This window comes from Astatotilapia calliptera, chromosome 14 (assembly GCF_900246225.1).
Source record: "Astatotilapia calliptera chromosome 14, fAstCal1.2, whole genome shotgun sequence".
NCBI lineage: Eukaryota > Metazoa > Chordata > Actinopteri > Cichliformes > Cichlidae > Astatotilapia > Astatotilapia calliptera.
Window position 1 is genome coordinate 38,040,325 of NC_039315.1, and position 16,825 is coordinate 38,057,149.

General features: G+C 44.1%; 3 long non-coding RNA genes across 5 annotated transcripts; 1 reads left to right on the plus strand and 2 right to left on the minus strand.

The window, feature by feature from the left end:
* Positions 1-1,517: 1,517 nt before the first annotated feature.
* On the minus strand, positions 1,518-2,051 carry LOC113036825 (uncharacterized). Its single transcript, XR_003274506.1, has 2 exons — positions 1,745-2,051; positions 1,518-1,655 (listed from the first exon to the last, which is right to left on the minus strand). It is a non-coding gene; the product is annotated as an uncharacterized LOC113036825 (long non-coding RNA).
* A 4,561-nt stretch (positions 2,052-6,612) lies between these two features.
* Positions 6,613-6,992, minus strand: LOC113036826 (uncharacterized). Its single transcript, XR_003274507.1, has 2 exons — positions 6,840-6,992; positions 6,613-6,750 (listed from the first exon to the last, which is right to left on the minus strand). It is a non-coding gene; the product is annotated as an uncharacterized LOC113036826 (long non-coding RNA).
* Positions 6,993-11,321: 4,329 nt separating this feature from the next.
* LOC113036824 (uncharacterized) lies at positions 11,322-13,849 on the plus strand. Of its 3 annotated transcripts, XR_003274504.1 has the most exons (4): positions 11,322-11,595; positions 12,058-12,136; positions 12,515-12,610; positions 13,373-13,849. It is a non-coding gene; the product is annotated as an uncharacterized LOC113036824 (long non-coding RNA). The 3 variants fall into 3 exon arrangements; XR_003274503.1 differs by lacking the exon at positions 11,322-11,595 and having other exon boundaries at positions 11,990-12,136; XR_003274505.1 differs by lacking the exon at positions 11,322-11,595 and having other exon boundaries at positions 11,990-12,136; positions 12,515-12,605.
* Positions 13,850-16,825: the final 2,976 nt, after the last annotated feature.

Sequence of the window (16,825 nt, forward strand, 5' to 3'; positions counted from 1 at the left end):
CCTCAAATAATTTGAGTTTTAACACTGACGTCACTTACGTGCCTACGTACGTACCTACGTGCACCACCTGTTTCTTTATGAAGTGCTGGCAACCATCTTGGATTCCTCGCTTCGAGTGCGAATGCCCGCTCATTACTCCGAAAGAAACTTGTGGAACGTTAATATCCGAACAGAAATAAAAACATTTGTCAAGGGTTTTTTTGCGGCATTGCCTTTGACGCTGGATAAAGGAGGGCATGCTATGGTATGTTACGGACTTTTGAACTGGAACAGCTAACGCTCTGCACTTGGCTAGCTGCATTTACCGCCTTTGCAGCATCTTCAGGAGCGCTTTTGTGGTAAGTTTTATTTTTTCTGAAACTATAGTTCTCCGTTGTAATATGGGTTTTTTATCGTCATAAATGTACAACTCTAGCAGGCATTTAAGAATTACATGCATGCGTCGTTTTATCCATGTTGGCTTGGCCCCAAAGTGTTTTGCATGAATTATGCTAATAAGCTCATATTTAGTATAACACATTATTAGTCCCAGCAGAGGCTGGGACTAATAATGTGTTAATAACTTTTCTAATCTCTTACTATTTTAAAAGAAGTCTTTTGAAGGCGTTTCTGGATTTGCAGATTATAAACTGCCTTGTGGTTAAATTGTTGAATCAATATGCACTGCTGCGCTGCTTCACACTTAGCGCATACGTGGATATTGACTTTGGCTAACCCATTTGCTAACTGGTGGAACTTAAAACTTACGTTTAGTTCTCTGGAGTTGTACATATTAAAACTGGGGCAGCAAAATTGTAGGCACAGGACATACTTACAAAAGCAGTGATTAATCATTACATAATTAGGCGGTAGAACTTGGTTTACATTGCAAATAGTTATGTATACCAAGTTGAAATGTAGAATCTTCTGAACTGTAAAATTGTTGTGCCTGGTCTATTTTAGGTTAGCTTAAGGGTGAATCCATCAATAATATATTTACCAAACAGTTATTTTTTCGTTTTATTTTATTCTGATGCCCAGTGTTCATTAGTGAAAGACTTAGTTTTTTATCTGTCAGGGGCTGGGTCTGTGACACAGCATTTTGAGTTTATTTTGTATTTTTGCTTTCTTATGTTATATTGAAATGAGGTGAAGTTCTTGTATTGTTGTTATTATTAGTTAAGGTTTAGTTGAGTTCTGGGCTGGTTATGTTTCATCTGTGTCTCCTTGGTTGTGTGTCTTTTCTGTTCTCTGTGTCTTCTGTGTTTTACTGTTATGTCCATGCCAGGGCAGAAGTAAATTTTCAGGGGTGAAGATGCTGTTTACCATGGCCAGCTAAGACTACAGATTGTAGATGAAGTCGAGAAAAGTGAAAAGAATCCTGATTACAAAGCTGATGCACACAACTTTGGCCTTGCAATGCAAAGAGATCATCAATGATGACCTACCAGTAGGTCAGATCCTGGATTGCTGGCCTACTCTGAAATCCCAGTGTCACGGGCGAGAATGTGGTGGACTCAAGAGCAGACTCAATTTGCTTCGAACTGTGTATAATTTATTGAAAAGAACAAAACGTGAACAGAACTGGGTTTAACAGAAACCATACGCAGAAACTAAGGGAAATCCGTGGGCGGAGAGACCGGCGTAGAGCACGGGGAGAACTCTAACGGGAACTTCTGTAAACACAGGAGAGAGATGTTACTGAATGGAAAAAAACGAGTAAGGGACAGAGGTACGGAGTGCCAGTGGATAGTCTTGGGCTTACTTGGAGACCCTAGTTATTAGGCGGGAAAAGGGCTGCCGTGGGAGTATTCCAGAGAGGGTCAAGAGTGTGGAGAGTCCGGTCCAGATTCCAAGGAGGTGGAGAATACGGACTGAAGGGCAGGCTGAGGAGAAGTGGAGTATATAATCCTTGGGTTCAGAGCAGACGGAAGAACAGAATGGAGACCAAACCAGCACTACTGATGAGTGCGACGGGTGGTGAATCTGAAGAATACAGGAAACAAAAACACATTAACCCATGGTCCAGATATACAGAGTCAGAGCTCAGAGGAGGGCGAGTTTACCACAGATGGTAGCAGGATGAACTGGCGAGGAGTGGCAGGCCGTGCCGGCTTAAAAACCCTCTAGGTGGAGCCCCGGAGATTGACAACAGGTGATGAGCTGGCCAACTCCACCCCCAGGGACGAATGACAGGAACCTGGACCACGCCCGACCAGACACTCCCACAGCATATGACAGTACCTCCCCCTCAAGGGCCGCCACTCGGCGACCCCCCAGCCCGGGCCCTGCGAGGGGAGGAACGAAATGCAGCAATCAGGGACGGGTCCAGAATGAGCGACCGGGGAACCCAAGAACGCTCCTCAGGCCCATACCCCTCCCAGTCCACTAGGTACTGGACACCACGACCACGGCGGCGCACGTCAACGATCCGCCGGACCGAATAGGCCGGATGACCGTCCACGAGCCGGGCGGGAGGCGGGGGAACAGATTGCGGACACAGAGGACTGCTACGGACCGGCTTGACCTGAGAGACGTGAAACGTCAGGTGGACGCGCCAGGAGGCCGGGAGCCTGAGACGGACCGCCGAGGGGCCGACAACAGCAGTGATCTCATAGGGGCCAACATAGCGGGGAGCCAACTTTCGAGAAAGCAACCGCAAGGGAATGTCCTTAGCACAAAGCCACACCCGTTGTCCAGGCCGATACGCCGGAGCGACAGAGCTGCGACGATCCGCATAGTCCCGTTGCCGGTCGACAGTCGCAAGGAGAGCCCGTCGGACCCTCTGCCACATCCGCCGGCAGCGTCGAAGGTGATGCTGGACCGAAGGAACAGCCAAATCCGTCTCATCCTCCGGGAACAACGGTGGCTGATACCCCAGCGAGGCCTCAAAGGGGGACAAACCCGTCGCTGAAGACGTGAGAGAATTATGGGCGTACTCCACCCAAGGCAACTGAGACGACCAGGCAGCCGGGTTCAGCGACGAGACGCAGCGAAGAGCGGATTCCAACTCCTGGTTCAAACGCTCAGTCTGGCCATTGGTCTGCGGATGGAAACCAGAACTCAAGTTGGCCTTGGCACCCAGGGCTGTACAGAAGGCCCTCCATACTCGGGAGACAAACTGAGGCCCCCTGTCAGACACAATCTCCGAGGGTATGCCATGAAGACGGAACACATGGTCTGTAAGGATCTGGGTGGTCTCCGCAGCCATCGGCAGCTTGTCCAGGGCCACGAAATGAGCCGCCTTGGAAAACCGATCAACTATGGACAGAACCACCGTCTTCCCCGAAGAGGCTGGGAGGCCGGTAACAAAATCCAAGGCGATATGAGACCAAGGCCTATGCGGGGTACTCAGCGGTCGGAGTAAGCCAGACGGGGGCCGATTAGAGGTCTTGCTACGGGCACAAACGGAACAGGCAGCCACATAAGCCTTCACATCCTTGTCCATAGAACGCCACCAGAAATACCTCTTCAACAGAGCCGTGGTCCTACTCACTCCCGGGTGGCAAGTAAACCGGGCTGTATGGATCCAATGGATAACAGCCGACCGGGCGGCAGAGGGTACAAAACGCCGACCGGGCGGGCCAGTTCCCGGATCAGCGTCGTCCCGCAGTCCTTGGCGTATAGCCTCCTCCACATCCCAGGTGAGGGAGCCAATCCTGCAGGTGGAAGGGAGAATGAGCTCCGGGTCCCGGGAGTCCGAGTCCGAGGAGTACTGGCGAGACAGAGCATCAGGTTTAAGATTCTTGGAACCCGGGCGATAGGAAATGTCAAAGTTAAATCGGGCGAAGAAAAGGGACCACCGAGCCTGGCGGGAGTTCAGTCTCTTAACCGTTCTGAGATAAGTCAGATTCTTGTGATCTGTCCAGATGATGAATGGATGTTCCGTCCCCTCCAGCCAGTGGCGCCACTCCTCCAAAGCCAACTTAATGGCCAGGAGCTCCCTATCCCCAACGTCATAGTTCTGTTCGGCAGGAGATAGGCGTCGAGAAAAATAGGCGCAGGGCTGGAGCTTGCCATGAGGACCAAAACGCTGAGACAGCACAGCCCCCACCCCCACGCTTGAAGCATCAACCTCCACCACAAACTGCCTACTCGTGTCAGGATGGACTAAAACAGGAGCCGAAGTGAAAAGCCGTTTGAGCGTGGCGAAGGCCGAGTGAGCCTCGGGGGACCAAACGAAGGGGACCCGGGAGGAAGTAAGGCGAGTGAGAGGCGCAGCCACCCGACTGTAGTCCCTGACAAAACGCCTATAGAAATTCGCGAAGCCAAGGAACTGCTGCAGCTGTCTACGCGAACCAGGAACGGGCCACTCCACTACTGCCTTAACCTTTACAGGGTCCGTCTTCACCTGCCCTTCCGCCAGTAGGTAGCCCAGAAACGAGATAGACGAGACATGAAAGTCACACTTCTCGGCCTTCACATAAAGGCGGTTCTCCAACAGTCGCTGCAGCACACTCCGGACATGCACACGATGCTCTTCAAGGGACCGAGAAAAAATCAAAATGTCGTCCAGATAAACAAACACAAAAACATTAAAAAAATCCCGGAGCACGTCATTCACCAGTGCCTGGAAGACTGCAGGGGCATTGGTGAGGCCAAACGGCATCACCAGGTATTCAAAATGCCCCAGAGGAGTGTTAAAAGCAGTCTTCCACTCGTCGCCCTCCCTTATGCGGACAAGGTGGTACGCGTTCCTCAAGTCCAACTTAGAGAAGACAGTGGCCCCATGGAGGGGGTCGAAAGCTGAACTGATCAAAGGCAGGGGATACCTGTTCCTAATCGTGATCGCATTAAGGCCCCTGTAATCAATGCACGGCCGGAGCGACGCATCCTTTTTAGAAACAAAAAAGAAACCAGCGGCCACCGGTGAGGAGAAGGACGAATGAGACCGGCCGCCAGCGAATCCCGGACGTACGTCTCCATAGTCCCCCTCTCCAAACGGGACAGATTATAGAGACGGCTGGAGGGCAGAGGGGCACCGGGGAGGAGATCAATAGTACAATCATAGGGCCGATGAGGAGGCAGCGACAGAGCCCTGTCCTTACTGAACACTTCTTGTAGATCATGATATTCAGGAGGGACAGAGGTAAGGTCAGGGGGGGAGACAACCACTGGAGGAGAAACAAAAGCCCCCGAGGGCAGTGCTGACTTTAAACAGTTGGCGAGACAAAACAAACTCCAACTCGCTACTCTCTTCCCTGCCCAGTCAATGTGTGGATTGTGCTTCTGCAACCACGGAAAACCAAGGATCACTGGCACGTCAAGGGAAGAGGTGGTAAAGAGAGTTATGTCTTCCTGATGATTACCTGACGTGACTAACTTGACAGGCGCGGTCCGGTGAGTGATCATCGCGAACACCTCATTATTCAAAGCGGCGGCCGGGATCGGAGGCTCGAGCTGAATGAGGGGCAAATTCAACGATTTAGCCACCGCAGCATCTATCAAATTCTGCTCCGACCCGGAGTCAACGAGAGCACAAAGAGAATGAGCCCTAGTACCGGACATCAACGAAACCGAAAGCAAAAGACGGGGTTTATCACTCTTAAAAACACTGCCCACCCGTAACCCCGGACTTACCGGCGGGCCACGCCTTTTGGCCGGACCGGGCAAACAGCGATGCGATGGCCGCTTCCTCCGCAGTAGAAGCACTCTCCGGCTCGGAAACGCCGCTCCCGCTCCTCAGGAGTGAGCCGACCGCGGCCAATCTGCATAGGCTCAGGGGAAGGAGAGCGAGGACGGACGGATGATGTCACCGGAAGCGACGGGGGTAACGCCGAAACGGCCGTGGGTCGAAACAGTGACGGAGAGGGTCTGGACCGCCTCTCAGCGTCTCTCTCCCTCAGTCGACTATCGATCCTGAGAGCAAGAGAGACAAGCGCTTCAAACGTGGCCGGCTCGTCGTGCACAGCCAGCTGATCCTTCAGTTGTTCGGAAAGGGACGCTAGGAAAATACCCCGCAGCGCAGCGTCTGGCCAACCCGCTTCAACAGCAGCGGTGCGGAACTCGATCGCGTATTCCGCAACGCTGCATTTTCCCTGGCGGAGTCCCAACAGCCTCTTAGCTGCAGTACCCTCAGAGATCGGGTGAGCGAACGTAGCCTTGAATTCCTTGAGGAAGTCCTCATAGGAACACAAGGCAATCGGATGAGAAAACAAAAACGCCTCAGCCCACGCAAGCGCCTTACCCCTAAGCAACCCAACAAAATGGGAAATCTTGGCAGCATCATTAGGAAACGCATGCGGCGTGCGACTGACGAACAACGACCACTGAAACAGGAACCCCCCCACACAGCCCCAGCTCTCCGTGAAAAGGCTCCGGTGGAGGGGAAGAGATGCCCCGATAAGCCGATTCACGACGTGCAAAGGCGGGTGCAGACAACGGTTCCGGCTGACTAGGGAAAATGGGTGGATTTGACTCCCTGATTTCTGAAAACCGGGTAAGTAACTCCTCCTGTTTATCACTGATAGCATTACACTGATCCATTAAGGACGTCAAGGTCTGTTCATGCCGTCCTAACACCGCGCCCTGTTCATTAATGGCGGCGCGAATTGGGTCCGCTGAGTCCATAAGTGGCCAGTTCGTTCTGTCACGGGCGAGAATGCGGTGGACTCAAGAGCAGACTCAATTTGCTTCGAACTGTGTATAATTTATTGAAAAGAACAAAACGTGAACAGAACTGGGTTTAACAGAAACCATACGCAGAAACTAAGGGAAATCCGTGGGCGGAGAGACCGGCGTAGAGCACGGGGAGAACTCTAACGGGAACTTCTGTAAACACAGGAGAGAGATGTTACTGAATGGAAAAAAACGAGTAAGGGACAGAGGTACGGAGTGCCAGTGGATAGTCTTGGGCTTACTTGGAGACCCTAGTTATTAGGCGGGAAAAGGGCTGCCGTGGGAGTATTCCAGAGAGGGTCAAGAGTGTGGAGAGTCCGGTCCAGATTCCAAGGAGGTGGAGAATACGGACTGAAGGGCAGGCTGAGGAGAAGTGGAGTATATAATCCTCGGGTTCAGAGCAGACGGAAGAACAGAATAAGATAAGATAAGATAACCTTTATTAGTCCCACACGTGGGAAATTTGTTTTGTCACAGCAGGAAGTGGACAGTGCAAAAGTTATGAGGCAAAAATTAGAATACAATAAGAATAAATACAGTACACAACTGTACAGAATAAAATAAAATACTATATACAGTAGAATAAAATAAAATAAATATACAATAAGATAAAAATAGAATACAAATACAAATACTATATACAACTGAGTAAAAATACAACGATGACAGAAAGGATTATTGCACTTAGTATTATTGCATATGTATGGATGTGTGTACTTGATCAGTTAAAGTCTTTATTATGGAGTCTGACAGCAGTGGGGAGGAAAGACCTGCGAAATCTCTCCGTCCCACACCGTGGGTGCCGCAGTCTCCCACTGAAGGAGCTGCTCAGTGCTGTCACAGTCTGCTGCATGGGGTGGGAGATGTTGTCCATCAGGGATGACAGCTTAGCCGCCGTTCTCCTGTCACTCATCACCTCCACTGGGTCCAGAGGGCATCCTAGAACAGAGCTGGCCCTTCGGATCACCCTGTTCAGTCTCTTCCTGTCCCCAGCAGAGATGCTGCCGCCCCAGCAGACCACGCCATAAAAGATAGCAGAAGCCACAACAGAGTCATAGAATTTCTTCAGGAGTGGGCCCTCCACTCCAAACGACCTGAGTCTCCGCAGCAGGTACAGCCTGCTCTGCCCTTTCCTGTAGAGGGCGTCTGAGTTATGAGTCCAGTCCAGTCTATTGTTCAGATGAACACCAAGGTACTTGTAGCTGTCCACAGCCTCAATGTCCATACCTTGGATGTTCAGTGGTTGCAGTGGAGAATGCTTGTGCCTGCGGAAGTCTACCACCAGCTCCTTGGTTTTACTGGCGTTGATCTGGAGGTAGTTCAGCTGGCACCAGTCCACAAAGTCTTGGGTCAGACCTCTGTACTCCTTGTCGTCCCCATCAGTGATGAGGCCGACTATTGCAGAGTCATCAGAGAACTTCTGTAGGAAGCACTGGGTGGAATTGTGGGAGAAGTCTGCAGTGTAGATGGTGAAGAGGAACGGAGCCAGAACCGTTCCCTGTGGGGCCCCAGTACTGCAGACGACCCTGTCCGACACACAGCCCTGAGTCCTCACATACTGTGGTCGGTCGGTGAGGTAGTCCAGGATCCAGGTAGTGAGGTGATGGTCCACTCCAGAGTTCACCAGCTTGTCCTTTAGAACCGAGGGAAGAATGGTGTTGAAGGCACTGGAGAAATCAAAGAACATGATTCTCACAGTGCTTCCAGCGGTCTCCAGGTGAGCGAGGGAACGATGTAGGAGGTGAATGACGGCATCATCCGCTCCATTGCCAGGCTGGTAGGCAAACTGAAGTGGGTCCAGTGATGAGCTTATTAGGCGCCGAAGCTGAGCCAGGACCAACCGCTCCAGGGTCTTCATCAGGTGGGATGTCAGAGCCACCGGCCTGTAGCTGTTGAGGTCCTTGGGGCGTGAAGTCTTTGGCACTGGTACAACACAGGAGGTTTTCCAGAGCTGTGGGACTCTTCCCAACGTCAGGCTCAGGTTGAAGAGGTGTGGAGACCAAACCAGCACTACTGATGAGTGCGACGGGTGGTGAATCTGAAGAATACAGGAAACAAAAACACATTAACCCATGGTCCAGATATACAGAGTCAGAGCTCAGAGGAGGGCGAGTTTACCACAGATGGTAGCAGGATGAACTGGCGAGGAGTGGCAGGCCGTGCCGGCTTAAAAACCCTCTAGGTGGAGCCCCGGAGATTGACAACAGGTGATGAGCTGGCCAACTCCACCCCCAGGGACGAATGACAGGAACCTGGACCACGCCCGACCAGACACTCCCACAGTATATGACACCCAGTCCCAGGTAAGAATGTATATAGATGTATCTAACAAGATGTATTTTATATCAACTCCTGTTATCTGGCCTGTCTGAACAAATTATGCCTTTGGAGTGTAAGGATTTTGATGTATTTTGCAAAGATTTATAGACTAATTGAAACTTGTAAACACAAATGTATCCTGTGTGTTCAGATCTGTGCAGAATTCCACAGGATTACAAACCTTCACCTGAAAAACCACTTTTATGCTGTGCTGGATCAACATGCTCCCCGGCTCCAGAGCTTATTCAGAAAGAAAGCTGTTTGCACAGGGAACGTGTCTGATGTCCTGTCTCAGCTCTTCAGAAGCTATAATCTCCAGGTTAGTGGGTTTTTGTCTTGTTTTTTGAGCTTTAATTAATTTGATCAATTTTTCAATTTTAATTACCATTCTTGACTAGGTTAGCCAATAATTTAAAATAAAAATTTTCTTGTGATGTAGGAACAAGCTGATATCCATGCCCAAAGTGCTGGTGTGCTTCATGCCCTCTCTGCCTATTTGTACGAAGACACCTGTACCTTCATCAAAACATGGGATGTAAGTTTTGGACAAAGTTGTGAACAATATCTTAGTAGCATCCTTGTTTAGATTTCTCAAAACATTATGACACTTTGACAGTTTGAGAAGCATCTCCATGCTTGGATCTGTCTACAACAGTGTCCATGTCACATAATGGAAACACTACATGTTTTTAATGTGTGTAGACCTTCTATAATGTTCCTAGCCCAACCATACATCACTGTACAAATGAAAAAAATATATAACTCCTATTGACTTTCTGTTGTTATTGCTACGAAGAGGTATGACTTTGCTTTACTAAAAGTACTATTTTTGTCAGTTTGTTTTCTCAAATCTTTGGTGTGTTGTGGCTTTTTTGTTGTTCAAACAATTGATTTCTGAGCTAGTAATAATCCAGAAATGTGACTTGTATAGATGAAACTAAGAGAAATTCAACTTTAATTTATATATTTTATCTTATTCTTTCCCAGTTAAATTTACCCTTCATTCTAATTTGTGTTGTACAGTTATTTCATTTTTAACCTTAATTTATATTTTATTCCTTCCTAGTAAAATTTACCCTTTTTAATTTTTCATATTTATTTCCCTTTTTAATTTTTCATATTTATTTCCTATCTTATTCATAGCCTTTTCCTTTTTTTGTTTTCTTTAGGTCACGAGCAGTTGTCCAAGCATTTCACTGCATATCGTACTGTGTATGACTGTGTACGTGACAAATAAAATTTGAATTTGAATGCACTAACATGAAGTAATTTTGTTTTCTGTAGATGATGCATTCTGATAGACCAGATATTAGTGAAGTGCCACTTGGACGAGTCCTGATCAGAGCCAATTCCAGCGATGCAACATTCTTCTGCCCTGAGAAGACTGCAGTTTTGGTCGAGGGTAACATGATCATTGTTTTCACCACCCTGGCTGATGCATTTCTAGTGATATTTGGACTGACCTACGCCCTGCACCTAAGCTACCCAAAATGTTTGGCCAACATTTTTGACTTCATTCAGAACGTTTTGATGGGTCTGGAGGGTGGGAAGTTGAAGCCCAAAGTGCTGAGTCTTAAAAATGATCTTTTGGCAGCAGAATAATGTCCAGGGTTCTTACACAGCCCTCAAGTGCCTGTTAAAGCAAGTAATTCAGTTTATCATGTTTCCAAGTCTGGATAAGTTTTTTTTTTTTTTTTTTTTTTTTTTTTTTAAAGAGAGAATAGAATAAAGAAATCTTTGCAGACTCTGTTTCATACTTCATTATCTAAAAGCCACATCCAAAGTAAAAGGGGTGATTTTTATTTTATTAATTTATTTTTTCCCCCATCATCACTTGTGTTTTTAGTTGATTTTGATTGTGTTTTTAGTTAGATAACTGTAAATCTATAGAGAAAATGAAGGACAATCTCACTACATTTCTGGCTTCTAGGTGGGATCTTGAATGTCACGTAAGGAACGTTCCTCCTGAACTATTCATAACTGACATAAGGCACTAAGGAGGTTTATAACACTTTGTTTTATGTCTCTAAAGAAGTATTTTTCTATTTAATGTTTTATTGCTTTGTTGTTGAGACTGTGATTGCACTCTACAAATGTGCATTTTGCATAACCACAGTATTGACATATTAAAAAGGTTAACAATTATATTTCAGTGTATTAGCTGCACTATACTATAACTTTCATTCGGTTTTCCCACCTAATAATGCAGGATTTTCTTTTCCTTTTGTTTGTTTTTTAATAAAAAGGCCATACTCATGTGTTAATCAAATTTGAATACTCTTGAAACATGTTGTGAAATTCTTTATTTCTAATATTGTAACCTTGTGCCAAAATTTCCGACATTATTCCCTATAAAATGTGCACTGTAAACCCCAACAGTCTACCTGACTTATAAAGTTTGTGGATATAACAATTAAAATTCCTCACAAAGTTGAAACAACTTAAAACTTTTCTGTTCGGTTAACGATTCAAACAGTTATAATTGTACATGGCTTAGAAGTTAAGAGTAAATACTGCTTTCTTAATTATGATTTTTGAGTAAATGTTTTTTTCCGAGCTCCGCATGTGGACGTCATGACGTCATGACGTCTTCTCTCTAACCTGAACGACGTTGACAGAAAATTCTGTTCAATATGGCTGCCCTTCTCGAGCGACTGGAGAACACATTTGGAGAAACTTGTAAGTAAAACTGAACCTTCGTTATGTTTATTTTTTCCGTAAAAAAGCAAGTATATTAATATGTTGCAGCCAATAACTTGTTTTCGAATGCGCTGTTGTGTTAAAAAGCACAGACCCAGGTAGTGAATAGTTGTTCGCGGTTGTTCGCGCTCTTTTTCAAACATAGATTATGTCGTCAGTTTTACAGTTTTAACCGATTAAAACACAGTTTTACGAAGAATCACACATAAAGAAAGGGTCTTAGTGATATTTTAACGACCCCTTGCCAACGCAAGAAAGTTGGCGTTTTTACAACAGCAGCCTCATTGTTCGGCAGGTTTTTTTTTTTTCTTCTCATTAGCATCATTCAAAAGTGACTTAGCTAGCAGTGGCAACTTCTATTTAAAACAATTGAAATATAGCAAGGTGTTGTATATTTAGTGTGCTGATAAGGTTTTCAATATTTTTATTTTTTCTTCCAAGGCTGAAGGCCAAAGACAAAAAGACAGAAGAAAAAAAAATTCAGACTGCAATTAATTTCAGGTGGAGACAGTAAACACAGGTGAGTTGAAAGATCTATTGAAGAAACCATTCATTAAGTCCCTTAAGGTGAAGATTTCATATATTGATAATGATAAAATTAACACAAATTAAAAGTTTCACTGATAAACACACAATTTTTCCTTGCTTTGAACCCCATGTTCTATATAGATCACAGCTCTGATCTGGAGAACACTATTTTAAAATACTGTGTAGGGTTTTTGTCAAATGATTAAGAAACATACTCTCTGTCACAAGAGACAGAAAGGTTGTATCTTAAAAGAAAAGTCTCCAAAATTTAGTAGAGTCTGATGTCATGCAGTTTCATAAACATGTATTCTCCCCAAAGAATGACACCTGAAAACTTTGCGTTAAATGAACTTTTCTTTTCCCTTTTTAGGAGGCGCCTGATATCAACGTGAAACGCACTGCAGTACTTCGTGCCCTTCCTGTATACCTGCGGGAGGAGGACCCAGAATTCTTTTAGACATGTAATGTAAGTGTATTTTTGCATTACTTAAATTCTGCCAGTAAGATAAAATGCTATGGATTTTTTTAAATACAATTTAATACCCTAGCAGCTACCAAATTGTACAAACAAAATACCCTCTCTGTAGAAAACCCACACACACACAGGTCAGGAGCAGGGCACAGGCGTATCACAGCACTATGGCTATGCTGCAGGTGGCCCAAAAACCAGGCTGAAGTCAAGATTTAGTTTCTTTTTGAGATAAAGTCATGAAATAAAAAATTACTTTTTTTTTTAGAAAAATAATAAAAATACAAATTATGTAATGCAAGAAGCTAACACGTTAATGTACATTTTTCAAAAAAAGTAGAGTACCCTAACTCGTTACAAAGTAACCCACTACACTGCTGAATGTTTTGCTAGATTACAGGTCATGCTTGTCACATTCTCTCAAACCAACCTTACTTATTTAATTGGGGCGATCGTGGCTCAAGAGTTGGGAGTTCGCCTTGTAATCAGAAGGTTGCCGGTTCGAGCCCTGGCTCCGACAGTCTCGGTCGTTGTGTCCTTGGGCAAGACACTTCACCCGTTGCCTACTGGTGGTGGTCAGAGGGCCCGCTGGTGCCAGTGTCCGGCAGCCTCGCCTCTGTCAGTGCGCCCCAGGGTGGCTGTGGCTACAATGTAGCTGCCATCACCAGTGTGTGAATGGGTGTGAATGTCTGGATGACTGAATGTGTAAAGCGCTATACAAATACAGGCCATTTACCATTGATACTGTGTCTATTCCAGGCGGACGCATTGGATGAGTCGACCCTCATTGACACTCCAGTTGCCCTTCTCACAGTGGTTACCGACGGCGCTTCCCAGTCCAGTCCATTTTACTTCCTCAAGCATGGCTGTTTTGGTGAAAGGCGACTAGGTGATGCGTGATATTCCCAGATTTGCAAATGCATTTGCTTTATTGTTTGGCTTGATCTATGCTCTGCATTTAGACTACCCCAGGAAGCTGGTTCACACATTTGCCTTAGTCCAAAATATCTTCATGGGGCTTGATGACGGCAAACCCCTGAAACCCCTGCCTACATGCTCTTAAGGAATATAAGGCAATGTTTGTTAGGACACGCACTCTGTTACTGAGCACTTTGTTTGAAGCACTTTAAGCACTTTAAGTTTACTACAGGCTTTGGGTGGATTTAACTCCATCAGTTTACCTAATTTTCCTATACTTGACTGCCTTATCTGGTTATTTGGAAGCTGATCATCTTTGTACCCATTTTAAAAAATTGTTTTTCATTTCTATTTAAAAAAAAGTGATTAGTATTTGACTTTTTGTTTTGCATTTTTGTGTATTTTGAGAAAGATGCAATTAGGACTGATGTCGTCCTTTGTGAGTTTATAAAAAGATAAATGTTCTACACAGAATTTATAATGCTCACTTTATGGTGCCGATGTCCATGTTAGTTGTTTTATAAAAACATTTGTGATGTTTTTAAATTTTCATGAAAAAATGTTAAATAAACAAAATGTAAAGTAACTGAATTTCTGTACTTTTTTTTTTTTAGTAGTCTACACTCACAACATATCTTTTAATTAATAATCAGATAATTTGAGTTTAGGTTGTAATATAATTGCATTGTGTTGCATCAAAATAATAAACTACAAGAAACACAAAAATATTGAAATTAAAGTATACAGTCTTTGAGTAAAGCTCAATTAATAAAATATAAAATATAATTTAAAATTTTTAGGTTAACAATAAATACAAATTTTGAGTACCCCGTACTTAGAAGATATGAGTTTTTGTACTTAAATCTTTTGAGGTAATCAGTTTCCACAAAAGTTTTAAGTTCAGTCAACTTGTTCGGGTTTACAGTGTGGTGGATTTATGTCTTTGGGCTTTTTGTTAGAAAGGCTATGTGTTAAAGTAACTCAATAAATTTGTAACTTGAATTTATATTTTCTGTCTTATGTTTTTACAAGTGTAATTATTTTGGGCACTTTTTTTTTTTATATCAAATTCAAAACACAGTAGATTTGGATATTACAAGCATTTGTATTTTAAATTTTTGAGTTGTATTAGCTTAAAATGGTTAACATTTTGAAACTAAAAATTAATTCCTTAAAGTTACTTGAGCTAGATTTGTACTTGAAACTCAAAATATCAAGTAGAGAGTACTAAACCAAAAATGTGGATATAACATAAAAACATTTGTCAATGGTACTTAAAAATATTTATCTAAAGCTAATAAATAAAGTGTGTTTATTTAACTTTTATTTTTAAGTTTTAGTTACTTAAAATATTTTATGTAATCAGTTTCACCAAAAGTTTTGAGTAAAATTAACTTATTGGGTTTTACAGTGTATGTGAAGCAGCCAAACACATGCCTTCTCCTCTCGTTAACTGAGATAAACTGCTGGCATATTGGTTTTACATCTATACTGTCCAGTATGTCCTGGTGGACATACAGCAGCATTGTTTAATCTCATTTGAGTCATTGTTGACCGTAGCCATGTTTTTAGTCTTCTGAGAGCACTGAAGCTTCTTTCATCCTCAGTACCTGCATTTTATCCTGAGATTAAAATTATTATTCTGTGCTTAATTTCCCCCAGGGATCAATAAAGTATCCTGATTCTGATTCTGATTCTCACCTTTGGCCCTGGCTCTTCCCCTCTGACTGCACTAGGACATATTGCCACCTGATAAAATAACACATTGATTTGTGCCATATAAAAAGTGAGAAATGTCAATTCAGATTCTTTGTCAAATGTACACTAAAGAATCAATTTACATCAGCAGCCTAACAACTGTCGTGATAATAAATACTATAGCACCAAACCATCAGTCAGTCACCTGTGACCTCGCCTCTTCACCTCTGAGCTACAACATGGCAGAGCTGCCTCTGTCACCTGATGAATAACAGTGAGACATTCCACATACATGCAGTCACACATGTGCTTCAAATACAGTCATGAACCAACAAGTCATCATCCAATTTCACCTGTGATCTTGTGTCACCATTACTCTCTGTGTTGGTTCTTCTGACACCTGACAAATAGGACATACAGTGGGGCAAAAAAGTATTTAGTCAGCCACCGATTGTGCAAGTTCCCCCACTTAAAATGATGACAGAGGTCAGTAATTTGCACCAGAGGTACACTTCAACTGTGAGAGACAGAATGTGAAAAAAAAATCCATGAATCCACATGGTAGGATTTGTAAAGAATCTTACAGGTTTCTTTGAAAAATACTTTTTTATAGCCAGGTTCTTCCTTTTTGCTGCCGTCCTCCTCTCCTCCTTGCATGTCCTTGCAGCGCAGGCTTGCCGCTGCTAAAACTAAACAGAGCTCCCTGAAAGGCACAGCTAATCACATTGGCCATATTAGTCACATGATGTAGGAGAGAATGTAATTTAACTCTTTCTGCTCCGCTGGGTGAATGAGACATTGACAGATCGTTTTTTTTTTTCTTTCTATCGGGTTTGTTTTTCTTTACTCGAAGAGATCAAATTATTGGTGGGAACAATTCAATAATCGCTGGATATTGGTGGGGACATGTCCCTTCCGTCCATACCAAATCTACGCCCTTGATAGTACCTCTGTGACCTAATATTAATTCTGTTCATTTCAATTTCATTTATTTACTTATATATATCTCCTTAAGGTGCTTTATATTGTCAGGTAGAGATGTACAATAATACAGAGAAAACTCAAACGATCACCCTACCCCATCTGAGCAAGCACTTGGCGATAGCGGGAAGGAAAAACTCCCTTTTAACAGGAGGAAACCTCCGGCAGAACTGGGCTCATGGAGGGACAGCCATCTGCTATACAATGCATTAATACAATTAGGACAGTGAAAACAGGAAACACTAAAGCAAAAACACAGTTAAAAAAAATTCTAAATAGCTTGAATAGCAATATTTGCAACGACCACCTTTATTCTTCAACATAGTCTGAAATCTTTTGGTGAAGTTTTCTTGTAATTTCTTCAAATAGTCCTCAAGAACAGCTCTCTATGCTAAGGTTCAATAGTGTCCCATTGTGTTTTTCTACAAAGGGACGCTTTTCCTGCATTAGAGGTGTCTTTGGAATGAAAAATGGAGTCTTTGCCAATCAGACACATTCCAGATGGTACTGCATGGAGGGTCAAATCTGGCTGTACTTTTCTGCATTCACAACTGCATCAAATCTGACAAGAACCTCAGCACCACTGGCTGAAGTGGCCCAGACAAAGCCTACACT